General features: G+C 41.8%; 1 long non-coding RNA gene across 1 annotated transcript in view; it reads right to left on the bottom strand.

The window, feature by feature from the left end:
- Nucleotides 1-12,551, bottom strand: part of LOC146500202 (uncharacterized) — a 35,080-nt gene extending 22,529 nt beyond the window's left edge. Inside the window, exon 1 of the long non-coding RNA XR_014869798.1 lies at nucleotides 12,427-12,551. This is a non-coding gene — a long non-coding RNA (uncharacterized LOC146500202). The remainder of the gene's footprint in view (nucleotides 1-12,426) is intronic.
- Nucleotides 12,552-24,332: the final 11,781 nt, after the last annotated feature.

Below are 24,332 nucleotides of genomic sequence, written 5' to 3'. Positions count from 1 at the left end.
CATTGTGAGTATCCAAGCAGTCCAGTGAATAGATGTCAGTGCCCCCAGCAGAACAGAGCAAAAAGGGAACTGTCAAAAGTTCATAAGGTCTTTTTGCTTAATCCAACAAATTACAAAACAAAATTTCCTGGTTATTGTAAAATAGTTCACTGAAACTTTCAATCAAGGAGGTTATGCGAATGTAAGTGAAGTCCAAAGAGAATAGTCAATCCCTGTCTACTCCCAGACTGTCAAAAATCAGGTTGGTAGAAGATGCAGTGGGGCAAAAAAGTATTTAGTCAGCCACCGATTGTGCAAGTTCTCCCACTTAAAATGATGACAGAGGTCAGTAATTTGCACCAGAGGTACACTTCAACTGTGAGAGACAGAATGTGAAAAAAAATCCATGAATTCACATGGTAGGATTTGTAAAGAATTTATTCGTAAATCAGGGTGGAAAATAAGTATTTGGTCACCTCAAACAAGGAAAATCCCTGGCTCTCACAGACCTGTAACGTCTTCTGTAAGAAGCTTTTCTGTCCCCCACTCGTTACCTGTATGAATGGCACCTGTTTGACCTCATCATCTGTATAAAAGACACCTGTCCACAGCCTCAACCAGTCAGACTCCAAACTCCGCCATGGCCAAGACCAAAGAGCTTTCGAAGGACACCAGGAAAAGAATTGTAGACCTGCACCAGACTGGGAAGAGTGAATCTACAATAGGCAAGCAGCTTGGTGTGAAAAAATCAACTGTGGGAGCAATCATCAGAAAATGGAAGACATACAAGACCACTGATAATCTCCCTCGATCTGGGGCTCCACGCAAGATCTCATCTCGTGGGGTCAAAATGACCATGAGAACGGTGAGCAAAGATCCCAGAACCACACGGGGGGACCTGGTGAATGACCTGCAGAGAGCTGGGACCAAAGTAACAAAGGTCACCATCAGTAACACACTACAACGGCAGGGAATCAAATCCCACAGTGCCAGACGTGTTCCGCTGCTGAAGCCAGTGCATGTCCAGGCCCGTCTGAAGTTTGCCAGAGAGCACATGGATGATACAGCAGAGGATTGGGAGAATGTCATGTGGTCAGATGAAACCAAAGTAGAACTTTTTGGTATAAACTCAACTCGTCGTGTTTGGAGGAAGAAGAATACTGAGTTGCATCCCAAGAACACCATACCTACTGTGAAGCATGGGGGTGGAAACATCATGCTATGGGGCTGTTTTTCTGCCAAGGGGACAGGACGACTGATCCGTGTTAAGGACAGAATGAATGGGGCCAAGTATCGTGAGATTTTGAGCCAAAACCTCCTTCCATCAGTGAGAACTTTGAAGATGAAACGAGGCTGGGTCTTCCAACATGACAATGATCCAAAACACACCGCCCGGGCAACAAAGGAGTGGCTCCGTAAGAAGCATTTGAAAGTCCTGGAGTGGCCTAGCCAGTCTCCAGACCTCAACCCCATAGAAAATCTGTGGCGGGAGTTGAAAGTCTGTGTTGCTCGGCGACAGCCCCAAAACATCACTGCTCTTGAGAAGATCTGCATGGAGGAATGGGCCAAAATACCAGCTACTGTGTGTGCAAACCTGGTAAAGACCTATAGTAAACGTTTGACCTCTGTTATTGCCAACAAAGGTTATGTTACAAAGTATTGAGTTGTATTTTTGTTATTGACCAAATACTTATTTTCCACGCTGATTTACGAATAAATTCTTTACAAATCCTACCATGTGAATTCATGGATTTTTTTTTCACATTCTGTCTCTCACAGTTGAAGTGTACCTCTGGTGCAAATTACTGACCTCTGTCATCATTTTAAGTGGGGGAACTTGCACAATCGGTGGCTGACTAAATACTTTTTTGCCCCACTGTATATGGGAAAGTGGGTATACCATACATCTGTGTACTTCCCTCTTAGTTCTACATTCACAAGGATTTATTCGGTCCAAGTGGCAATGAAAATCTGTGTTTGGGAACTAATATTAGCATGTGTTTCATCTCACTCACAACATTTGACAGCAGTGGGGCTGTGCTTGGCATAAATCTCTTCAGTCCACACTGAAATTGGCCTCCATTCCTCCGTCTATCATCCAAACCACCCACCAAGCGGTCTTCACTGAGCTGTTGAAGTTTCCGTTTTCCATGAGGAAATACGATTAGAATATGACGAGACTACACAGAACAAACAACACTATACCTTCATTTATTTTATTTTCCCCTTCCACCTGTAGCATATGAGGACAATCTGTCTTTGCAGATGCTGCACACAAGTTCCAAAGACAAGTGTGACATGTTTTAAAAAAGATGTCACACTTGAAAGGAACTGGACTTGGATTGGCAAAAAGTTGGAACCAGGAGGGGTTTGATACATTTCAAAACAAACTTCTGATTGATGACTCAGAGAGTGACAGACGTCTTGTTTTATCTGAAAATCTTAGTTTTCAGCAAAAACATGTCAAATGAAACTGTAAAACACAAAATATGCATTAGGAAGGCCTGATTCTTTCAACTTTTAGAGGCCCTCTCATTAAAATCCATAGTTTTGCTGTCACTCTTCCAATGCTGGCACAGTGGCACTTTGTGTCCACCGATTACCCCTCTCCTTATGCTCTGTGACAGGCCTCAATTACATCCTGAAACCACACAGTTGGTAATCAAATGTGTATAATTACAGTCTTTCGATTTACTTTTTTTTCCTCCGCTCACACTATTTTACATCTTGTTTTCTTTATTTCAGGCAACTTCGTCTTAGCTCTTTTCTCAGAGCCCGCAAAAACAAAGCAAACAGCACTTTAACAGCTTTTGCACCAATGACATTAGTTTGAACCACTTATGGCTCCTTTATTTCCATTTCAATCCCAGGTGTCAAATAAAATTCATGAATTTGACTTCACTGAACACAGACAAGTCAGTATTGTACCTAGGATTATAACTTTATCTAGCTTTTTTTTAGGTTAAATATTGACTTTGAGGATCTTTCGCGTACTTTCAAAGATTCCCCCGAGGCCGCGATTTCAGAGTAAACAATATAACAAGAGCAGCAGATATCAAAATAAACCAGAGGGAATGTTGGCAGGAGAAGATACCACAAAATTGATCCCAAACATTTCACTCATTTAGCGCCTCCTGATCCTTCCATCACTGCCATTTCCCCAAGGAGATCTAACAGGGATTATAGTTTATCTCTGCCTCAGCCTTCAGGCCCTGCAGGTTTATTGATCATCATCATCTGCATGTGTGGTTTCCCTCAATTCTTCACAGTGTTTAGCTGCTGCAGCCACTTTCCTCTGCAGTTTTCTTATTCAATTTAAAGTATTTTTCCTGAGTGGTTGTTCATCATCTGGCTGACAGATTTAGCTCCTTCATTGCTCACAAAGGAAGGCAGATTGATCCCTGACTGTCATTAATTAATTCACTGATGGTCGTACTTTGAACTGAAAAGGAAACAAAAAGAGAAGTTAGGTATGAGTGAACAAAATATTTCCAGTTCAGTCAGATTTCAAGTCAAAGTTCAACAAAATGTTAAAAAAAACTAACTTTGGTGTCAAAATTATAATCAAAATGTTAAAGGCCCAAAATTGATAAAAAATTAATACAAAGGTAAAAAATTAAAGGTTTGGACAGACTTGTGAGATCGAAAGTGAACAAGGTCAACGTTTTCAGGTAAATGGAAAAAAGGCTGTGTGTCTAATAAAATATGTAAAATATGTAAGTCAGAATGTAGCCTATAGTGTAGTAAAGACTCAGAAATCTGTATAATACTTAAAAAAATCCTTGGACCCATGGACAATTAATGAAGTTAATGAAGATGACTGGATACAAAAAGAGCTCGTTAGAGAGTTTTTCATAGAGGAGACTTGTTCGTGAGCAATCACTTAAATCAAATAGTTGATCTTAATATTTCTCAATATAAAATTGCAATGAATTTTGCAATTTGGTCATCCACAGTAAATAACTTTAAAGAATTCATAGAGTCCTAAGAAATCTCTGTATGTAAAGGGCAAAAGGGTGAGAACCAACACTGAACAGCTGTGATTGCTGCACCAATGCATTAAATGCATTCTGTAGTTAGAAATGCAACATGGCTCTGGAACACTAGTTCATCTCTGAATTCCCAGTGCAGTCACTGAAGTGGGCATGAAACAATAAATGTATGATGGCTAATTTACACCATGGAGCCTTTAAAAAAGCAAAAAATGTCACAGATTTAACATTATTGTAAAGCTGGCTATTTTTTTTTTAGGCCATATGTAGCAACCATCTTTTGAATACAGTATGTGACATCAGTGTCTTGGTTTAACCCCCAGTTATCTCATAGTTAAGACTTTCTTTTCCATCCATCCATCTTCTTCTGCTTTGTCCGGGGCCGGGTCGCGGGGGCAGCAGCCTAAGCAGAGAAGCCCAGACCTCCCTCTCCCCAGCCACCTCCTCTAGCTTATCCGGGAGAACACCAAGGCGTTCCCAGGCCAGCTGAGAGATATAACCCAGGAGGCACCCAGGAGGCATCCTAGTCAGATGCCCAAACCTCCTCAGCTGGCTCCTTTCGCTGTCTGAGCCCCTCCCGGATGGCTGAACTTCTCACCTTATCTCCAAGGGAGAGGCCAGCCACCCTTCGGAGGAAGCTCATTTCCGCTGCTTGTATCCGTAATCTCGCTCTTTCGGTCACTGCCCACAGCTTGTGGCCATGGGTGAGGGTAGGGACGTAGATTGACCGGTAAATTGAGAGCTTCACTTTTACGCTCAGCTCTCTCTTCACCACGATGGAACGGCGCAGCATCCACATCACTGCGGCCACAGCACCAATCTGTCTGTTGATCTGCCGAGATACTTGAACTCCTCCACATCCCTGACCCGAGTGTGCACTCCACCCTTTTCCGGCTGAGAACCATGGCCTCAGATTTGGAGGTGCTGATCCTCATTCCCATTGCTTCACACTTGGCTGCGAACCGTTCCAGTGCAGGCTGGAGGCCATCACCCAATGAAGCCAACAGAACCACATCATCTGCGAAAAGCAGAGATGAGATTCTGAGGTCACCGAAGTGAAAGCCCTCCGCCACTTGACTGCACCTAGAAATCCTGTCCATAAAAATTATGAACAGAATCGGTGACAAAGGGCAGCCCTGGCGGAGCCCATCACCCACCGGGAACAAGTCCAACTTACTGCCAACAATGCGAACCAAGCTCTTGCAACGGTTGTATAGGGATCGAATAGCCCGTAGCAATGGGCCAGACACCCCATACTCCTGTAGCACCTCCCACAGGACACCCCGAGGGTCATGGTCTCGCTATGTCCCTAGCCCATGGGGCCCGGCCGGGCACAGCCCGAAAAGGGGACATGGGCCCATTCTCCCGCAGGCCCACCACCTGCAGGCATCGTGGTGGGGGGCGGCATCACGGGCATCGGCAAAAAAAAAAAAAAAAAAAATTGCTCGTACTCATGCTGCCCCAACATCAGCCAGCGCATATTGGGAATGGTACAGGCACCGATCGGTTTTCTATCGCGCATTTGCTGGGAGTAAGGGCGCCCTCCGTTTGCGAGGTGTGCCTGCTGCTTGCGGCACAGGGAGGAGGGGACGGGGCGGCGGGGGATTCTCTGGCTGGCTGGAGCAGCATCTAATAACCAACTCGCAAAATAAAACAAAATAAAAACAAAACAACAAACACAAAACACCAGACATCATGATACAGACTTATAATTTGCACCGATGTTTTTTCGAAATTCTATACACGAAAAGTGAGCAAGAGAGCCCTCGATGCTGCTGAAGTCAAAGTAAACTTTATTGTCATCTCCGCTACATACAGTCCAGCATATAGAGAGACGAGACGACGAGGCTCCAGTTACAGCAGTGCAAGTAAACAAACAATAAATATAAGAAGAGTAAGAAAATAAATATACACTTTAGGACTCGGGGTAAAGGGATCAATAACAATTTAAAATTTATAATTTACACTTTGATGATTTAAAGTCTCACACACAACCCGTCGAAAGGGGAGGGGGGCCGGCTGCTTCCAAATAGAGCACATTTCATTCATAATGTTGTAAATCCAAGCCCATTATGTATTCATGATTTGAATCCTGGGTTGTGTGAAATCCCAGAAATGCACCCTAGACAAAGTGAATCTTTGAACTAAGGTGTAGGTATATTAGGTTATGTTGTGGTGATCCTTGGGTTGAGGGATTTGTGGTCATACTGGAGTGCAAAAGGAAAACCAATGGAAGATGGACAAGAAAAGTTCAAAGCCATCAGGTGCTCAGTTTAGAAAAAAGAGAAAAGAAGAGGAGGAGAAACGGGAGAGAAGACCTGATCCGAGAGCGGACCCTGTCTACCAAGAAGAAACCTGCTGCGAGAGCCAAGAAGGCAACAAAGAAGGTAACAACGAAGGCGATGCAGGTAAGCAGATGTGTCATTGGATAATGGCAGGTCATCCTGAAACAATCAAAATCAGAATACTTTATTAATCCCTAAGGAAATAATGTGGATTACAGTTGCTCCAAAAAGAAATGGTAAAAATAGTAACAGTAACAGACTAAACTCCAAACAATACATTATGTTACAGATTTTAATATTAATTAGTCATTGTCAATTGTTGATTTGTCCTGTTCTCATTGTGTGACGAATTATGATGGCTGTTTGGTAGCCGTTTGCATACAATGCATACTCGCTCTCTCTTCATATGTGTGTGTTTCTCTGGCGAAATTCAGTATAGTTCCGACAACAGTTTTATGTTAATGCGCCAAAACAGGCTAGGACCACTGCTTTAATGTGCCGATTTTGTTTACCTGCAGAGATGCTGATGGATGGTAGGATTCCCTTTCATGCTTTGGGAAGAAATTTCAGTATTTTTGTGCTGTGATGTGCAGATAGCAACCTGTTGCAAGTTTTAAACTATATGCAGCACATTGTAAACTGTTTGGGTGTGATTCTGAAAAGAAATACTTAACCCCAAGATCACTGTGCGTTCCATAAAGTAGTGCTGATCGCATCTTGTGAACACTCGCTCTGCCAGCTGATTGCATCGCGTAGTCTACAAACCTGAACATTACCACTAACAAATGGATTTTCCAGTTGTAGTGCAGCTAGACAAACAATGGAGAACCATTGGAAACGGCAAAAGTAAAAAGTAAATCCTTGGTTGTATAGCATTAAACTCATTATTGTAGCCAGGGGCAGCACAAAAGTCACCCCCTTAGGCTTTTCAGTTTTAGAGTCTTTGTTTTCCATTTTGTTATTGGTCCTGTTTATTAGCAGTGATGTCACAATGTGCACTGGTACAAGATACCACAACACATGCTCTTAGAAATTTAACCTTAAGCACTTATTTCTTAAATTCAGCTTCACAGACAGTGTTAAATCTATTACAGGTTTTAGAGTAGGGCTCCATTGTGTAATATATAAGTAATATTTTCCACATGTGGTATTTCATGTAGACTTTAAGATGCATGCTGTATAATCATTCCAGCCTTGAAAAACATTCATTCAAAGAAATGATTAAAAGCTAATAATTACCATGACATCCATGCACACATGCTGAGTGTATCCAAACCTCTGGCCACAATGTACTATTAAGTAACATTAGATGCTATCCAGGTTAGAGGCTCTTATTTCAGCAAGACAATGTTCAAACAAATTCAACATATATTCCAACAGAACAGCTCTACAGTTAGGGCTCAGGTGCTCAACTGACCAGCCTGCAGATTACTTCTGTTACCTACTGAAAACATGCAGCATATTATGACACAAAAATTTAACAAAATGTAACAAATTTTATAACTGCATTGTTAATTTAGACATGTTTGTAGACATTTGGCATTGCACAAGTCGAAACTAATCATCACATGTAAAACTCTCCTACTTGTAGGTGCCAGTTTTTTCCTTGTCTGAATGTTTCTTAGTGCAGACTAATATTTAGCATTTTGTGTTCATCCTGTCTTATCTTGCAAACAGTCTGCTGTACTGATTAATGAGTTATATCAGTCAGCTCATTAATCACAATAATCTGCTCATGGCTACTGGAGCCACGCAGTGCACACTGCTCCATGGCCACACATCAATTGATGGTTCAGGCATCACCACTGTTTTCCCAAGTTCTTCAGCTAAAGTGGTTCTCAGCAAACTAAAAAAGGTTTTGAGCTTCAATCTGTTTTTGCAGGCTACGACACCTGTTTTTCTCACCGTTCCTGTCCTGATTTTAAACGACCTGTTAAATAAAAATCATTAGCATCTGAGGTACATGTGGAGCCTCCAGACTAATGTTAGAAATTCCATTATTTCAACACACACTCATTTAAAATTTTAATATCAGAATCAAAGTTGAAAAATGGTGTACCATGAGCTGTGATGGAAGGAGCCCAAGGACATTTTAAAGTGTTGATTATCACATTTTTATATCAGAACATCTCTTCATTTGAACACGCTTCCCCGGAGAGACCTCCTCTTCACACAGCCCAACTTTTTATTATCCGAGGAGAGAGAACGCCGAGCAGGACGAGGTGGGAGGAGAAGGAGGAGGAGAAGGACAGACTGACATGTGCTTTAATAAAACAACTCATAAACACGAGAAGAAAAAAGAAAGAACTTGCTTCGCTAAACTGAATCTCTCACGCCCACATCCACAAACCCACAGGCAAACACGAGATTCACTCTGTATGTGTGTGCATGTGTGTCTGTGTCCCTAAAAATAAGGACATTTTAGTCATTTTCTTTTAGCTGACTTTGATTTCAGCTCTACCCAGCAGTGCAAGAATTTGTGTTTCTTTATTGCCACAGCTGGTAAAGATTTTTGATCCACAATCTATAGGCTTTAGACTTTATGGATGTAATTATAATGTCATTTATGTTTCAATCAAATGAACGCAGAGTTCCAGCTTTACAGCATTAAACATTCAGAGACTGATTTAGTCACTGAATCAACATAATTACGTTAGCTCACCTGCTCAAACATCTTCTATGACAGTCTTCATTTCAGTAGCAGAAAACAAATTAGTACTAATTTGACCAAACCTGACGTTCATGTATCAGGTATGTGTGTGCATAAGTAGAAAAACCAATGAGGCATAACATTATGACTGCCTGCCTAATATTGCTCTGGTCCCCCTTTTGCTGCCAAAACAGCCTTGACCCTCCAAGCCATCGACTGCACAATACCCCTCTTGTCCATGAGAACAACTGCAAATTTCAGTCACGCTTGAAGGTGTTGGGGATTCTTTCTTGGTCAGCACTCTTTCATGGACCCACTCCGTGCATGTAAAACTCGCTTCACTGTGGGCAGTGACACTGATTCCAGTTTCCAGTACATGACAGGATTGGGCCTTGGTGGTTCCTGGGTTGTTCTTGAACATCCTAACCAGGTTCTTCTAATCTGACAGTGACAGTCTGGGTCTTCTTTCAGGCCTCAGTAAAGAAATGACACATCCAAATAACTTGTACTTATGTACAGTTAGGGATGGGTATTGATAAGATTTTCACTATTCCGATTCCATTTTCGATTCTGTTTAACAATTCGATTCTTTAACGATTCTCTTATTGATTCTTATTTTAAAAAAAGAAGAACACTAAGGTCGATTAGCTTAGAACTTTGTTTTTTATCTTCTCTTTGAACAAGATAGAAATTTAGGAGTAACATGGCCTTACAAACCCAACAGTGAGATCTTAAGAGATCCAGCCTATGGCTCTTCAATGGGGTGTCACAGGGTCCCTGGGGAAAAATTGTAAATGTAAAACAATAAGATAAATATTCTTCTGTAGCAATAACAAAGTATAACATAAATTATTCTGTAGCAATTACACAAGAATATCCAATAATGTCCCTGCCTACAATTAAACACATTCACTTACTGAAAATCTGAGGCATCTGCTGTGGCAAATGGGTGCAAACCTTTTACCACAAACTTAGTCACTGCTCGGTGACATTCGTCTATCCTGGCCTGAAAAGAGACGCTACCGGTAGACTGCAGTGAGAACTGCCAGCATCTGAGCCAAACAGACTCTGTCTCTCTCATCATGGTCACCTAAATGCACAGTAATGGCAGGTTTGTAATAAGGCAGATCGCGCTAACATAATATGCACTGTTAGTTGATTATTTACCTGCTGCATTAACGGGAGAGGACTTGCAAACGTTACCGCTGCTGCTGGGTTGAGATTCACGAGTCCGGAGGAGAATTAAAAACACGACATTCATTTAAGGTCATCGCGTGTTTTGTGAGCAAATGCTTTTGCATATTTGTAGTGTTTCCTCCCTTAAATGAAATATCTACTTTACAAGTATTGCAAGTTGCCCTGTTGTCATCCGTTCTCGTAAAGTATGACCAAACTTTTGAGCGTTTGAGCCGCTTAGGCGTCGTGTTTCCTGCCAGGTAAATGATGCTCCGCAACGTGGTGACGTCATTCGGGGCGACTGGAATCGATAAGGGAATCGTTTGCAAAAATGGCAAACAATTCCAAGGAATCGAAACCGTGGGAACCGGTTCTCAACAAGAACCGGGTTTCGATACCCATCCCTATGTACAGTTGATCAAACCGATGATCTTGGAATCTGCAGTTGTTGTGAAATGGCTCCAAGAGACCTTCCCAACTTGTGTAAATCTATATTTCTCCTTAGATCTTGACTGAGTTCCTTAAACTTTTCCACTGTTCTGAGTATTGGTCAATCTGTCAAAATAATCTGCTGACAAAGAGACACTACCAGTTGTAGTCAAGCATCGTCATTAACAACAAGGTAATAAGCCATACCACTGTCATATTACGCATTCAAAAGCATTTTGAAGCATTTGACTTTAAAAGATTTAAGTGAGTGTATGTATATATTTGGTTTGATTTTATACACCTGTATTAATAGGAGTGTAAAAACCCAAATTCAAAGATGAGGAGGTGCACTCAGTATTTCTGCCTATATAGTGCATGCTTTTCTCCCCCTTTTACCCACATAGCTAACACATAATGCAGATTCAGTGTCAAAGCCTGCCAACCTCTGGACTCCTTAGACCAGACTGATTTGATCAGTGCTAGTCTCACTTTGGTGGACTGACATAGTTCATCTTCAGCCACTAATACTAAAGGAACAGTTGGTGTGTCACTGCAAGTACATTTACACGTGAAAACAGCCACTGATAAAATCTGGTTATTTTAATATTGTTACTTTTAAAGTTCCTGTTGATGACAAATTGTTGACCAAATAACCAAGCTGCCTCCTTCACCATCATCGGTCTCTGTTTAGTAAAAAATGCAGCTCCGGATTTAAATGGTCTTCAGTCTCTTTAGATTCCTGCTGGGTTTTCACTTCACTGTCCGGAGGCATACTGAGTCTCTTTATTTCTTGCCTGCCGAGCCCCTGCTGTGACTTACCACCGATTACATTAATCCAACCATTTTTACTACCTATTTACCCACAATTCATAGCATTACTGCATCCCCGTGCCTTTTCAGCACCGTCCACGTGAATAACGCCCTGCAGAATCCAACAGGCCCCCATGCTGACTGACAAAGCGTAACAATGTTTCATGCTCGCAGACACAATGTGCTGTAATTTTCGATAAACAAAGAATGAAAGAAAAGTTCAATCAAAGAACTCAAAAAGCAGGAAAACCATTAAGCAAAATCTTAATACTGAAATAATCTAAACTTTGTATCTGTAAATGCTGATGTCATACTCTCATAGAAGAGAGAGAGAGGTTGCCATGGTGACTCTTTGTTCAGTATCTCAGTGTGCTGCTTGGCGATGCAGAGATAATTGGATCATAAATAAAAGGGAATCAAAACAATGCATCAGGTGAGAATTTAGAGCAGACACGCATACAAACAGGTCAAAAAGTGGTGGAAAAATGAGGGCTGGGTGCTCTAGTATAAATGATTTGGTTTAACGAACATACTTGTGTGCTGTCGTGAGCCACTTTCAGTTTAAATGGTGGCATGCTGGTGACACCACCTTTAGACTGAGATTTATTCTACACCCTGATAAATAAGAAAATGTTTTTTTATAGCATGTACATTGTATAAAGTTTCTATTAACCCTAACTATGATCTTTTCTTTGTTATTTCTTTCAATTTCTTTCCTGAACCTTTACCAACTGACCCAGTGGCCATAGATACTGTAATTACTTTTGAAGTGACTTACTCCAACATTTTAGAAATGTTTACATGGACATTTCCAATGCTAGGAACTGTAGCTATCACTATGTCATGGCTTCATTGCTTTATTGTTGTCCTATAAAAGATTACAATATATTATCATCCATCCATCCATCCATTCGCTTCCGCTTATCCTTTTCAGGGTCGCGGGGGGCGCTGGAGCCTATCCCAGCTGTTATGGGGCGAGAGGCGGGGTACACCCTGGACAGGTCGCCAGTCTGTCGCAGGGCTAACACACAGGGACAGACAACCATTCGCACTCACATTCACTCGCACATTCACACCTAGTGGCAATTTAGATTTTCCAATTAACCTATCCCCACAAGCTGCATGTCTTTGGACGGTGGGAGGAAGCCGGAGTACCCGGAGAGAACCCACGCAAACACGGGGAGAACATGCAAACTCCACACAGAAAGACCCCGGCCTGATGTTGGAATTGAACGGCAACAGTGCTAACCACCAATATATTATCATATCTATAGAAAATACAAATAAGACAAATTAGTTTCACCATTACAAATGCTTCTTATAAAATGTACAAAACAGTAGTACAGTTTTACAAATAGCCAATAGTGTACGGTTAGTAGTACAGGAAAACAGTGTCGTTGTTGTTTTCACCTGTTTCAAACCAAGACTACTTGGATCATCTGTCATGGTGGAAAAACAAAGATATAAAGAGAAAGTATGGATTTGGGGGAATTCTGGTCCATATTCTACCTCAGCAGCTTTATTTAAATCTCTGAATGTGGTGAAGAACAAGAAATTGTTCATCCTTAAAGGTTAGTGCTACATAGCTAGCGCAAACTAACCACCACATGTAAATCTTACATTTTTCTGACTTGGACTTTGACAGTGTAGAGCTAGAAAAGTTCCTGTAGTATTAGTTTGTCACATTAATGTCTCACCATAACAGTGAAGCTGAGTATTTTTCCAGTGTCAGGTAAATAATTCCTACAATTTAAATGAGCCACCGTTGACAGCCTGGGTTGCATTAGTATCGAATAAATGCTGATTAATGCGTCCAAGTTAAACTCGAAGACGTTGAAAAGAGCTGCAAGGGCAAAAAACTGCAGTAATGTTTTTCCACCAGGTGAAAAGTATCAGTATTCTGACCTCAAGTGAAAACTATCGATAAACTGTTTAGCCAAATGTATTTATAAACAAGAAACATGTACACATAATATGAACCTACATGTAACCTAGGTGTAATGCTGTGGTTTGTTTTGATTCAGCTGTTACACATAATATTTATAATAGGACAATACACAGAAATGCAGGAATGCACATGTTACCATTCATTTTGAGGTTAACTATTAAGGATTTAAGTATTATAAAAATAATTCCCCAAAACTAATATGCCTAAATAATGATTCTTTGACTTCATAAACATATAGCAGCAATTTTGAGTAAAATGCAACTGAAATATAGGATCCAAAGGTTTACCACTCCAGTAAATTTAATCTGAGTACATTACATTATACTTAACGTTTCAAATTGTACTTATGTATAAAAAAAAAACATTATGTGAAAAATATGAATAGAATCAAATTAATTCGGGCATGCATATTTTTTGAGTGTAAATGTTGATAATCCTGGTACCCTAAGCAGTTTGATTAATTACCACATCTAGGAGGAGACAGGGAGCACAAGTATGCTACAATCATTATAATAAGATGAAAAACAAAACATGGTGATTAATTAATTAATTAATTAATTAGTTATTGAAGTTATTAAATTAAGTACCATTGAAAGTGGTCTTATTTTTAGACCCAGTCTCTTTTTCTATATAAAATATCTGCGATATTGTGTAAGAAAAAAAAGTAATATGTTTTTTTATATCAACAAAGAAGTCACAAAGCACTTTTTTTTAAATTGTTTATGTCTCCAGATGAAGCTTTGTGTCTTACAGTAATTCCTTCATAATAGTTTTTGAACTATTCCAAAGATCCTGGATACGTCTTTGGGGCTGGACACAACTGTATTATTCTGTAATGTATTTAACATGTTGTTCCTGAACACAGCTCATTACTTTAAGGAAAGTCGGATTGGTCCTTTATGTTTTTTGAAGACCTCACCCTGGTGCACTATGGGATATGTCTCAGGGAAAGCTAGGCGCTGCCCAAGAGTTTGCTGTAATGACTACCAGTGTTAATAAAAGTTCAAGCTTGGTGCATTTGTGCATACCAGCACTAGTTTACAACACAAAATAAGACAACCACCACCCAACATATAAAGATTTATCACACCAGTTGTTTTTCTGTTGGTGTACTCACACCAGGCCTGTACCCTACGACTGTCACCCTCAGTCCCGCTGTGCAATGCTCACACCGCCTTCAACAATTTGGGAGCACTTTCTAAGCTCCTTTCTCTCTTTTTCATTTACATTCATGACCTTTTGAAATTTGTGAAAAGTAAGCGAAGGAGCTCCGGTTTGATCCTAGGAGGAAACACAGATCCCTCTGGGGTTGCGTCCAGAAGGGCATCCAGTATAAAATTAAACGTGCTAACCGCTGTGACAACCCCTTGTAAAGAATAGCTGAAAGTAGCTTTACTCTATTGATGCACTATCTGCTCAAAATTGTTGTTTTTTTGTTTTACAAAGGTAGCTGTCATTAATGAAAAACTGCAGATCTGTGCTGAAGTGTGGAGAGTGATCACACAAAGGTGTCTCTGCCCACCTTTTCAGGTGGTCCAGGGTAAGATTTGTTTAACCATCCAGTGAACACACCGGAGGTGAACTGGACTTTGTAGATGAACCTCACAACAGTTTTCTACTTGAACGATCATTTGCTAGACACTTTCCAAATGCAAAAAAGAAAGAAAAAGTCAGTTTCTATGTAAAGTGCTGTGCTTTTGAATCTAACAGTTTATCTGTCAAACATAGTGTTTGTGGTTGTGTTAGCTGTGTTAGCTTTCTATTCAAGTGAGTGGAGCCACATTGGCTGATGAAATGTTTCAAGACATTCGTGGATGCTGCACTTTTTTGTGACCACATTTTTACCATGAAGATAATCAAGCTAACATGGCTGAAAAAAAAATCACACGAGGACAAAAACAGACCACAGAGACAACGGTACCAATGTAATGCTGACATAACAGGACATGAGCTCATGATGCTGAGTGACGATTCCTAAAAAGGTCTTTTCTGTATGCTGGCTGGAAGACGTGGCTCTGAGGGATCAATTTAAATTACAGGACCAGCAAGTTTGCTGAAAATCCCCACTTTAGTAATTACTGGAGAGAAGGTGAAAAATAACATGCACTCCAGACTGGAGTATAACCACTGACATGAAAAGGTCATGTTAAAATACCCTCTAGAGAAATAAATCTCATGCAAATTGGGGTTAAGGCTAAAACAAAAAAGACAAAAGAGAGGGAAAGTAGGTGCTGTTATGAGAACTGAGATGTTCCCATTAACTACAGCTGACCCAATGACCTGCTGACCCAGCTGCTGTGATCAGCAATCGGTATTCTACTACAGAGGGACGCTCACTGCTGTGCCAGACTGTGTGCTATGACTGTGGTTGGCCATTTCTTGCTGCCTTTTTTTACCTGTGTTCCCATCTGATTCTGCCTTCCTGTCCTGACCTGTGTCATTAATCAGTTGCTCATTTGCAGATTACTGAACACTCAAACCAAAAGGAGGCTCAGTGCTGTAATGAGCCAGAGCAAAATTGTTGTTGTGCCTTCCACCTTTCTTCGTAGCAGTTTTATCTGTTATTATATTTAGCATCAAAGTATTTTACTTTAGAGTTTTCTGAAGCTAAGACATTGTTAACATTTTTTTCTCAGTCTCCCTCTACTCTTTTCTTTTCGTATCGCCCCCAGTTGGTTGCAGCAAATGCTCCTCCCTGAGCCTGGTTTCTTCCTGTTAAAAGTGAGTTTTTCCTTCCCACTGTCGCCAAGTATTTGCTCATATGGGGTCATCTGATTATTCGGGTTTTCTCTGCATTATTGTAAGGTCTTTAAATTACAACAAAGTCCTTAATGCGACTGCTGTGTTTTTGTTACATTCGCTTGGATTTACTCCTTGCCAGTCTGCATCTGTTGTGTCCTGCATTCAGGACAGCATTAAGAACTTCTCAGTTTGGCAAAGATCCTCTCCTCTTGCTGGAAATGATAAGTAAGGTGATGAGTGTTGTGTTTTTCCCTTTTCTACTACAAAGTCAGCATTTTGCCCTTGAGCTGAACTATTTTAAAGAGTACCAGCATTTCATGAAAATTACAGAATCATTAAATAATGGAAATACTGTCGATTTGTATCATTACATTTTTTCCACAAGGTATTTGGGGGTGATAGGGGGAATTTCATTAAGTCCTTTGTCAAGCCGGTTAAAGATGACTTTCAAAGTTTTGTTGTTGAACGGGTCACCGGCAGCAAGATTCAAGATTCAAGATTGTTTATTTGTCACGTGCATAGTTATACAAGTACAACACGCAGTGAAATGTGACCTGATATCCTCCTCAACTGTGCATAAAGAGAGAGAACATTATATACAGTGAGTCAATATATACAAAGAGGACATTATGAGCAGTAATATTATATACATTATATAAATTGTGTCTAACAAAGCAATAAATAAGTAAACAACAGTCTGTGCGGAGAGGTCAGGAAGGCGTCTGGACGTGGCCGCGTCATCTTAACATCTACCTATCTATCTAGGGTTAAAGAAGAGAAAAGACACAGAGGTAGGCACAGTGAACATGAAGTGAACATTGATTTGGCTGTTGCATTCACAAAACAAGAAACCAAAAATCCAAAAAAGTAAAGAAAAGCAAAGAAAAAATGGAAAACAAAGTGTGAGAAGCATGAAGAGCATGAGGGGAGAACACAGAGGGCAAACGAATGACAGATACAAGCGAGAGGCGCTGTAACTAGACTCTGACAGAGGGGAGCCTAATTTTTCAGACTGACAGGGAAGAGGAACAGTGTATTCCATCACACTTGAGCAGTGCAGTGATGCTGGAAGGCAGAGCAGCTGAGGTGAAGATGTGGAGAGATGAACAGCTGCAAAGGATGGTGACAGCAACAACCAACAGTGGACCAAACATTAAAAGGGCCACTTGAGAATCTGACAGTGAGGTAGGGGGCCACGCTAATAAGCTTATAAAAAGGGAAAATTAACACTGTGTGGGCATGGACCCTTTTAACCATCATTTGCTGTATGTCACGTGACATATTCATTGCAGACTTCATGTTCTCTTAATGTGGCCTGTAGCACCACACCAGGGAGTAAGATAATTATATCACTCCTCAGAACCAGCGCCTGCACCGCTTTATTTCAGCTTATGGAGACTTGCCTTTACTTTCCTCAAGTATTGAAGATAATTGGCATTTTCTAATTAATTATTTTTGATAAGTATAAAAAGTATTTGGTACAAATGATTAGTTCCAACTACATTTAAGCTAATTAAACTCATTGTTTTTGGCATCAGATACGAGCTTCCGGCCTTGTTACTGGTGGCCACCAGTGCTACCCCTCGGCCTCCCTAGTAGAAGCACCTATGGTTTAAGTTTGAACATCCAAAGTGATTTTCTTCTTCAGTTATCATTCACAAGATTTTCAGAAAAACTTGTCCTCTGACATTGACCTCATGGTCAATGAGATTTGACCTCATCTGAGATTTCTAATAGCACCTATAATAATGGGTTGTGTAACCCAGTTCCTAAAATCATCTCAAACAAAAGAGAAGAAAAATTAAAACATTTAATGTTCATTGTTCTGTTCTTACTGTCCCTGTTAATGAAAGAGAAACAAGATCAAAATATTTATTTAAACATAGAAGGGACGCAGATTATATATGATATGCTCTGGTCAAACAAGGGTTAAGTTTTCTCAGAGGGTTGATGAGCTCTGATGAGAGCCTATTGTTTTACTCCACTCCTCGCATGTCAGCCAATCGGTGAAGCTCTGGGCAGCTCTTGTCCCTCCTTAGTACCAGCTCCCAAGTTTTCAGTCTCTTGCTTCTACAGCCAAACAGAGCAGACGAACTAAAACTTTGTTATCGGGCAGAGCGAAACCGGAAGGTTTACTGAGCTGTGGCTTCACGTAACGCTGAGCATCCACTCGACGGCGGTCAGGTTTTTATATGGGACGAATCCAAAGACCAGGTCAGCGATTCCAGAACCCAGAGTGTTCCAGTGTTCATTGGATGGCGAGCCAACCCAAGATCCTAGGAGACGATATACATATACACGCACACTCACACGCACATGGACTACAATCCTCTACTGTACAAGTAGTACGGTAGGACAGACAATCACACACACTCCTTGTCGGACAAATTCTATTGCCATACACCCGTTTGTCATGGGCCCCACCGGTATCATTTGGACTTAAAAAAAAAAGACTAATTCTTTTATTTGTGCACAATTTTATTTATTCTATTTTTTTGCTACTTTGGGGGAATTTTTTTTTATACTTGACATTCTGTTAAAACCTATTGAAATACTGTGTTGTTTACAAATTTATTTTACAAGGCTTAACGTCACTAAAGTACTTTTAAAGCCACACAACTGTGTTTGTCTGGTTTCTCTGCCAATCGTGTACCAGAGCTCTAAGAGTCGTTCTCAGTCTTCTGATACTAGCCCAAATTACTTATCACCTTGGTAATTATCCATTGGTACTTTATATAATTCTATGTAAGTGCTACAAAAGTGGCGAGCCAGCCAGGAGCACAGGCCACTTTGAGGCAATCCCATGTTGGAGAACAACCTTTCAGACTACCTAAGAGGCTCATAGGCACAAAGAGTACAGGTCAAGTCACGATCAAAGGTAAGGTGTGCAGTTGTCTCCTTGACACGGGTTCTCAAGTGACCACTGTCACCAAGTCCTACTATGACCAGTATTTGTCTGAGCAACAGATAGAGCCACTACATGACCTTCTGGAAGTTGAAGGGGCCAATGGGCAGCTTGTACCTTACCTGGGTTATGTTGAGATTGGAATCACCTTTCCTAAAGACTTTCTTGGTGCTGAACTAGAAGTCAAAACGCTAGCTCTAGTAGTCCCAGACACCGGGACATTAACCAAGTCTTGTGTATTGATTGGAACAAACACTCTTGATGTAGTGTATGAAATGTACACAGAGGCAAACCCAGAGGGCTACCAACCCATTCCTCATGGGTACAGAACTGTACTCAAAGTACTGGAGTTGCAGCAAAAGCAATGTTCAGATGAAAACGTTGGATTAGTGAGGATGCGTGGAAAGGATGAAGTGATCGTCCCAGCTGGGAAAACAGTCGTTCTTGAGGGGACAGTATCAATCAAGGAATTTTACACTGAGAGATCTGCCCTGTTGGAATATCCTTCAGTATCTTCCCTGCCTGGGGGGCTTTTAGTACAAACCTGTCTCCTTGACTTGCCGAGCAACCAGTCGTGCAAACTACCTGTAGTAGTTTCCAATGACTCAGAGCATGACATTACCATCCCAGCTAAGAGCGTGATTGCAGAACTCAGTGCAATACAGACTGTCCTATCTCACAAACACATTGTGAGTGAGCCATCAGAGTGTGAACCATCCAAGACCTCTAGTGTGACATTTGACTTTGCTGACTCTCCTATCCCTTCTGACTGGAAAGACCGCATTACCCAAGACTGCCTTTGTTTGTCCACTAGGTTTCTGGGAGTTCAACCGTATGCCACAGGGAGTGACAAACGCGCCAAGTACTTTTCAGAGGCTTATGGAGAGATGCATGGGAGACATAAATCTCAAGGAAGTTGTTGTTTTCCTGGATGATCTCATAGTTTTCTCGAAAACCCTTGAGGAGCATGAAGCCAGACTCATGAAAGTCCTGGAACGCTTAAAGGAGTATGGGTTAAAGCTGTCTCCCGAAAAGTGCAAGTTCTTCCAGTCCTCAGTTCGGTACTTGGGGCATGTTGTTTCTCAGCACGGGGTGGAAACTGACCCAGAAAAGACGGCCACACTTAAAACTTGGCCAGTGCCTCAGAACCTCAAGGAGCTGAGATCCTTCCTTGGGTTCTGTGGGTGTTACAGACGGTTTGTTAAAGGCTACTCAAGTATTGTGAAACCGCTGAACGATCTAACGTCCGGTTATCCACCACTGAGGAAACACTGCAAATCAAAAGGGAGGAGTAATCAGTATCATGATCCAAAAGAGCCGTTTTACGAACGGTGGACCCCTGCATGCCAGAAAGCATTTGAGGCTATCATTGACAAGCTAACGTCGCCTCCAGTCCTGGCCTTTGCTGACCCAAAGCTGCCTTACATCCTTCATACAGATGCGAGCACTACGGGCCTTGGAGCAGCCTTATACCAGGAGCAGGAGGGACAGCTGCGGGTTATCGCCTACGCAAGTAGAGGTTTGTCAAGTAGTGAGTCCCGCTATCCAGCACATAAGCTCGAGTTTTTGGCTTTAAAGTGGGCTGTAACAGAGAAGCTGAGTGACTACCTCTATGGCAATCAGTTCACCGTTGTCACAGACTCAAACCCTCTGACCTACATCCTCACCTCAGCAAAACTCGATGCAACCAGCTACAGGTGGTTGGCGGCCCTCTCTACCTTCAATTTCCGACTCCAGTATCGTTCTGGAAAACAAAATGGAGATGCCGATGGACTCTCACGTCGTCCTCATGGCAAGCTACCTGATGACCTTACATCTCAAAAAGAGAGAGACCGGATATGCCAGTTCGCAAAACAACATCTGTCAGATCCTGACCATATTGACTCAGTCGATCAGGATGTTGTTCATGCTATCTGTGAGAGACAGTTTGTTTATCATTCAACCACCTCTGAAGCTTTGGGTGATGATGCAGGTATATCCCTTGTCGAAAGTCTTGCCATTTCTGGAGATGCTGTACCTGACAGCTTTGAGCAGGAAGAGACGTTGGGAGGCCTAGACACCATTCCCAAACTCTCACAGGCAGATCTCAGAGACAGCCAGAGATCTGATCGGTGCATCAGACATATTATCACCCAGATGGAGAGTGGGGAGAAACCCCCTCCCACATTGAGGAAAGAACTTCCAGACATAGTCTTGTTGCTGAGAGAGTTGAACAGGTTTGAGCTGTGCAATGACATTCTCTACAGAATATGAAGAGAAGGCAATAATAAACATTACCAGTTGGTCTTACCTGAAGACCTGCGAGAGTCTGTGTTGACAAGCCTACATGACAACATGGGTCATATGGGAATAGAGCGCACACTCGATCTGGTCAGAGCCGGGTTCTACTGGCCGAGAATGTCCTCAGATGTGGAGAAAAAGATAAAGACCTGCCACAGGTGTGTACGCAGGAAAACGTTACCTGAGAAGGCTGCACCTTTGGTGAATATCATGACGACAAGACCCCTCGAGTTAGTCTGCATGGATTTCCTATCCATTGAACCAGACAGCAGTAATGTGAAAGATGTTCTTGTCATCACAGATCATTTTACTAAATATGCAGTCGCTATCCCAACATCGAACCAAAAAGCTCGGACTGTTGCAAAGTGTCTGTGGGACCATTTCATAGTACACTATGGCATTCCTGAAAAATTACACAGCGATCAAGGGCCTGATTTTGAGTCTCAGCTGATCAAGGGGCTGTGTGAAGTAGCAGGCATACAGAAGATTCGGACTACCCCGTACCATCCCAGGGGCAACCCGGTGGAGCGTTTTAACCGAACACTCTTAAGTATGCTTGGAACTCTGGAGAACAAAGACAAGTCACATTGGAAGGATTTTGTAAAGCCTTTAGTTCATGCGTACAACTGTACCAAGAACGAGGTAACTGGATTCACACCGTATGAGCTGATGTTTGGGCGTCAGCCACGGTTGCCTGTCGATTTGGCTTTCGGTTTACCTGTGAGAGAACAACAAAACAAGTCACACTCCCAATATGTTAAGGACCTCAAATCCCATCTTGAGGAGAGCTATAGAATAGCTACACGGAGGAGAGCATACATTCATCATCGGTCTCTGAACTCCCAATGATTTCACTGATCTCTGTCATCATCGACTTCAGTACCTCTTCAAAACTTTTGCCACTCAGTTTTGCCACCTGCTTTATTTCATCTAAGTAGGATTTGGTAGCACTGCCTCCCACCTTGGCAGTGTAAACGCTGGAGAGAGCTCTTACATGGTATTTTACAGCGGGCTTCCCTTCAACTTCATATGTGTATGGCAAAAGATCAGTTAAGGCATCAATGGAGTTACCACTTCGGTACTCAACGATCAGGTTTTTGAAAAATTCTGAGTTTGGATCTACAACTGGGACGGCTCTAAAGGTACCATACTGCTTCAAAAACTCAAGAACCTCTTCATCATCCGATGAATTGAGTATACCACTAACAATTACTGCATTGGGGACTTTGATACCTGAGCTCAATACAAAATCCATCTTGTGGCAATAGCAAAAGATGTTTCAATGACAATACACACTTTAAGGAGGATTTTGTAAAGCCTTTAGTTCATGCGTACAACTGTACCAAGAACGAGGTAACTGGATATGAGCTGATGTTTGGGCGTCAGCCACGGTTGCCTGTCGATTTGGCTTTCGGTTTACCTGTGAGAGAACAACAAAACAAGTCACACTCCCAATATGTTAAGGACCTCAAATCCCATCTTGAGGAGAGCTATAGAATAGCTACACGGAGTGCTGCAAAGGTAGCTGAAAGGAACAAAACCAGATTTGACAAACATGTGACCACATCTACCTTGGAAATCGGGGACCGAGTGCTGGTAAGGAACATGAGCATTCGAGGAAAACACAAACTCGCCGATAAATGGGAGCAGACCGTCTATGTGGTGGTAAAACGAGCTGGAGACCTCCCCGTCTACACCGTTAAACCAGAGGGCGGGAATGGCCCCATACGCACCCTACACAGAGACCTCTTACTCCCTTGTGGGTTCCTCTCTGCAGCCAAGGAAGTAAAACCTGAACAACCAGAACCAAAGAAAAGGCCCAGAACGCGACAGACCACTCACAAAGACAAGGAAAGAGCAGATCACCCCTCGGATGAGGATGATATTGTTTCAGTCCACTGGTTTGCAGATAGATCAGTGCCAAATGACTCGGTGTACATTGTCAAGCGAGATGTTCTGCTGACTCATAAATCAAGTCTTGGTCGGGATGATGTGATTGTAGATCAAGACAAGTTGGCTGGTAATACTTCAGCTTGTACAGACACCATATCCGATGTTGTTCCAGCCAGTCCTGCTGACCATAACCAACATTATGACAATCAGATTGCAAGTTATGGAGAAGCCTCGTATGAGGAAGACTTACCTGAAACGGAAAGAGACTTACCTGGAAATGACGAATCTGAAAAGGAAAAAGACTTACCTGGAAATGACGAATCTGAAAAGGAAAGAGACTTACCTGGAAACGACGAATCTGAAAAGGAAAAAGACTTACCTGGAAATGACGAATCTGAAAAGGAAAGAGACTCACCTGGGAACGACGAATCTGAAAAGGAAAAAGACTTACCTTCTATGGATCGCCCTGACATGAGGGATGAACAAATCCTACTTCTCTCAGACATGTTAGGGAGTGATGAGGAAGGAGAGGACTTGATATTTGACAGGGAAACAGTAAACAAAGAGAGAGCTGAGCAAATAAGCAAAGAAATTCCTGTCCGATGATCTGAAAGAAGTCGCCAGCCACCAAAAAGGCTAGACTATGCTGAATTGGGAAATCCCCTTGTCACTGTGGTCAAATCATTATTTCAGGGTTTAACCACAGCTTTCATTGACTCTTTAAATGCTAAAACTGAATTATTGTTCTTAGATGATGCAGTTCGCAGTGGACATGCAAAGGGACTTGCATGAATTCAAGAGGGGAGGGTGTAACCCAGTTCCTAAAATCATCTCAAACAAAAGAGAAGAAAAATTAAAACATTTAATGTTCATTGTTCTGTTCTTACTGTCCCTGTTAATGAAAGAGAAACAAGATCAAAATATTTATTTAAACATAGAAGGGACGCAGATTATATATGATATGCTCTGGTCAAACAAGGGTTAAGTTTTCTCAGAGGGTTGATGAGCTCTGATGAGAGCCTATTGTTTTACTCCACTCCTCGCATGTCAGCCAATCGGTGAAGCTCTGGGCAGCTCTTGTCCCTCCTTAGTACCAGCTCCCAAGTTTTCAGTCTCTTGCTTCTACAGCCAAACAGAGCAGACGAACTAAAACTTTGTTATCGGGCAGAGCGAAACCGGAAGGTTTACTGAGCTGTGGCTTCACGTAACGCTGAGCATCCACTCGACGGCGGTCAGGTTTTTA

Source organism: Neolamprologus multifasciatus, chromosome 16, assembly GCF_963576455.1.
Source record: "Neolamprologus multifasciatus chromosome 16, fNeoMul1.2, whole genome shotgun sequence".
Taxonomy (NCBI): Eukaryota; Metazoa; Chordata; class Actinopteri; order Cichliformes; family Cichlidae; genus Neolamprologus; species Neolamprologus multifasciatus.
Note: the sequence above shows the minus strand (reverse complement) of the source record. Positions and strands in the feature narration are given on the sequence as shown.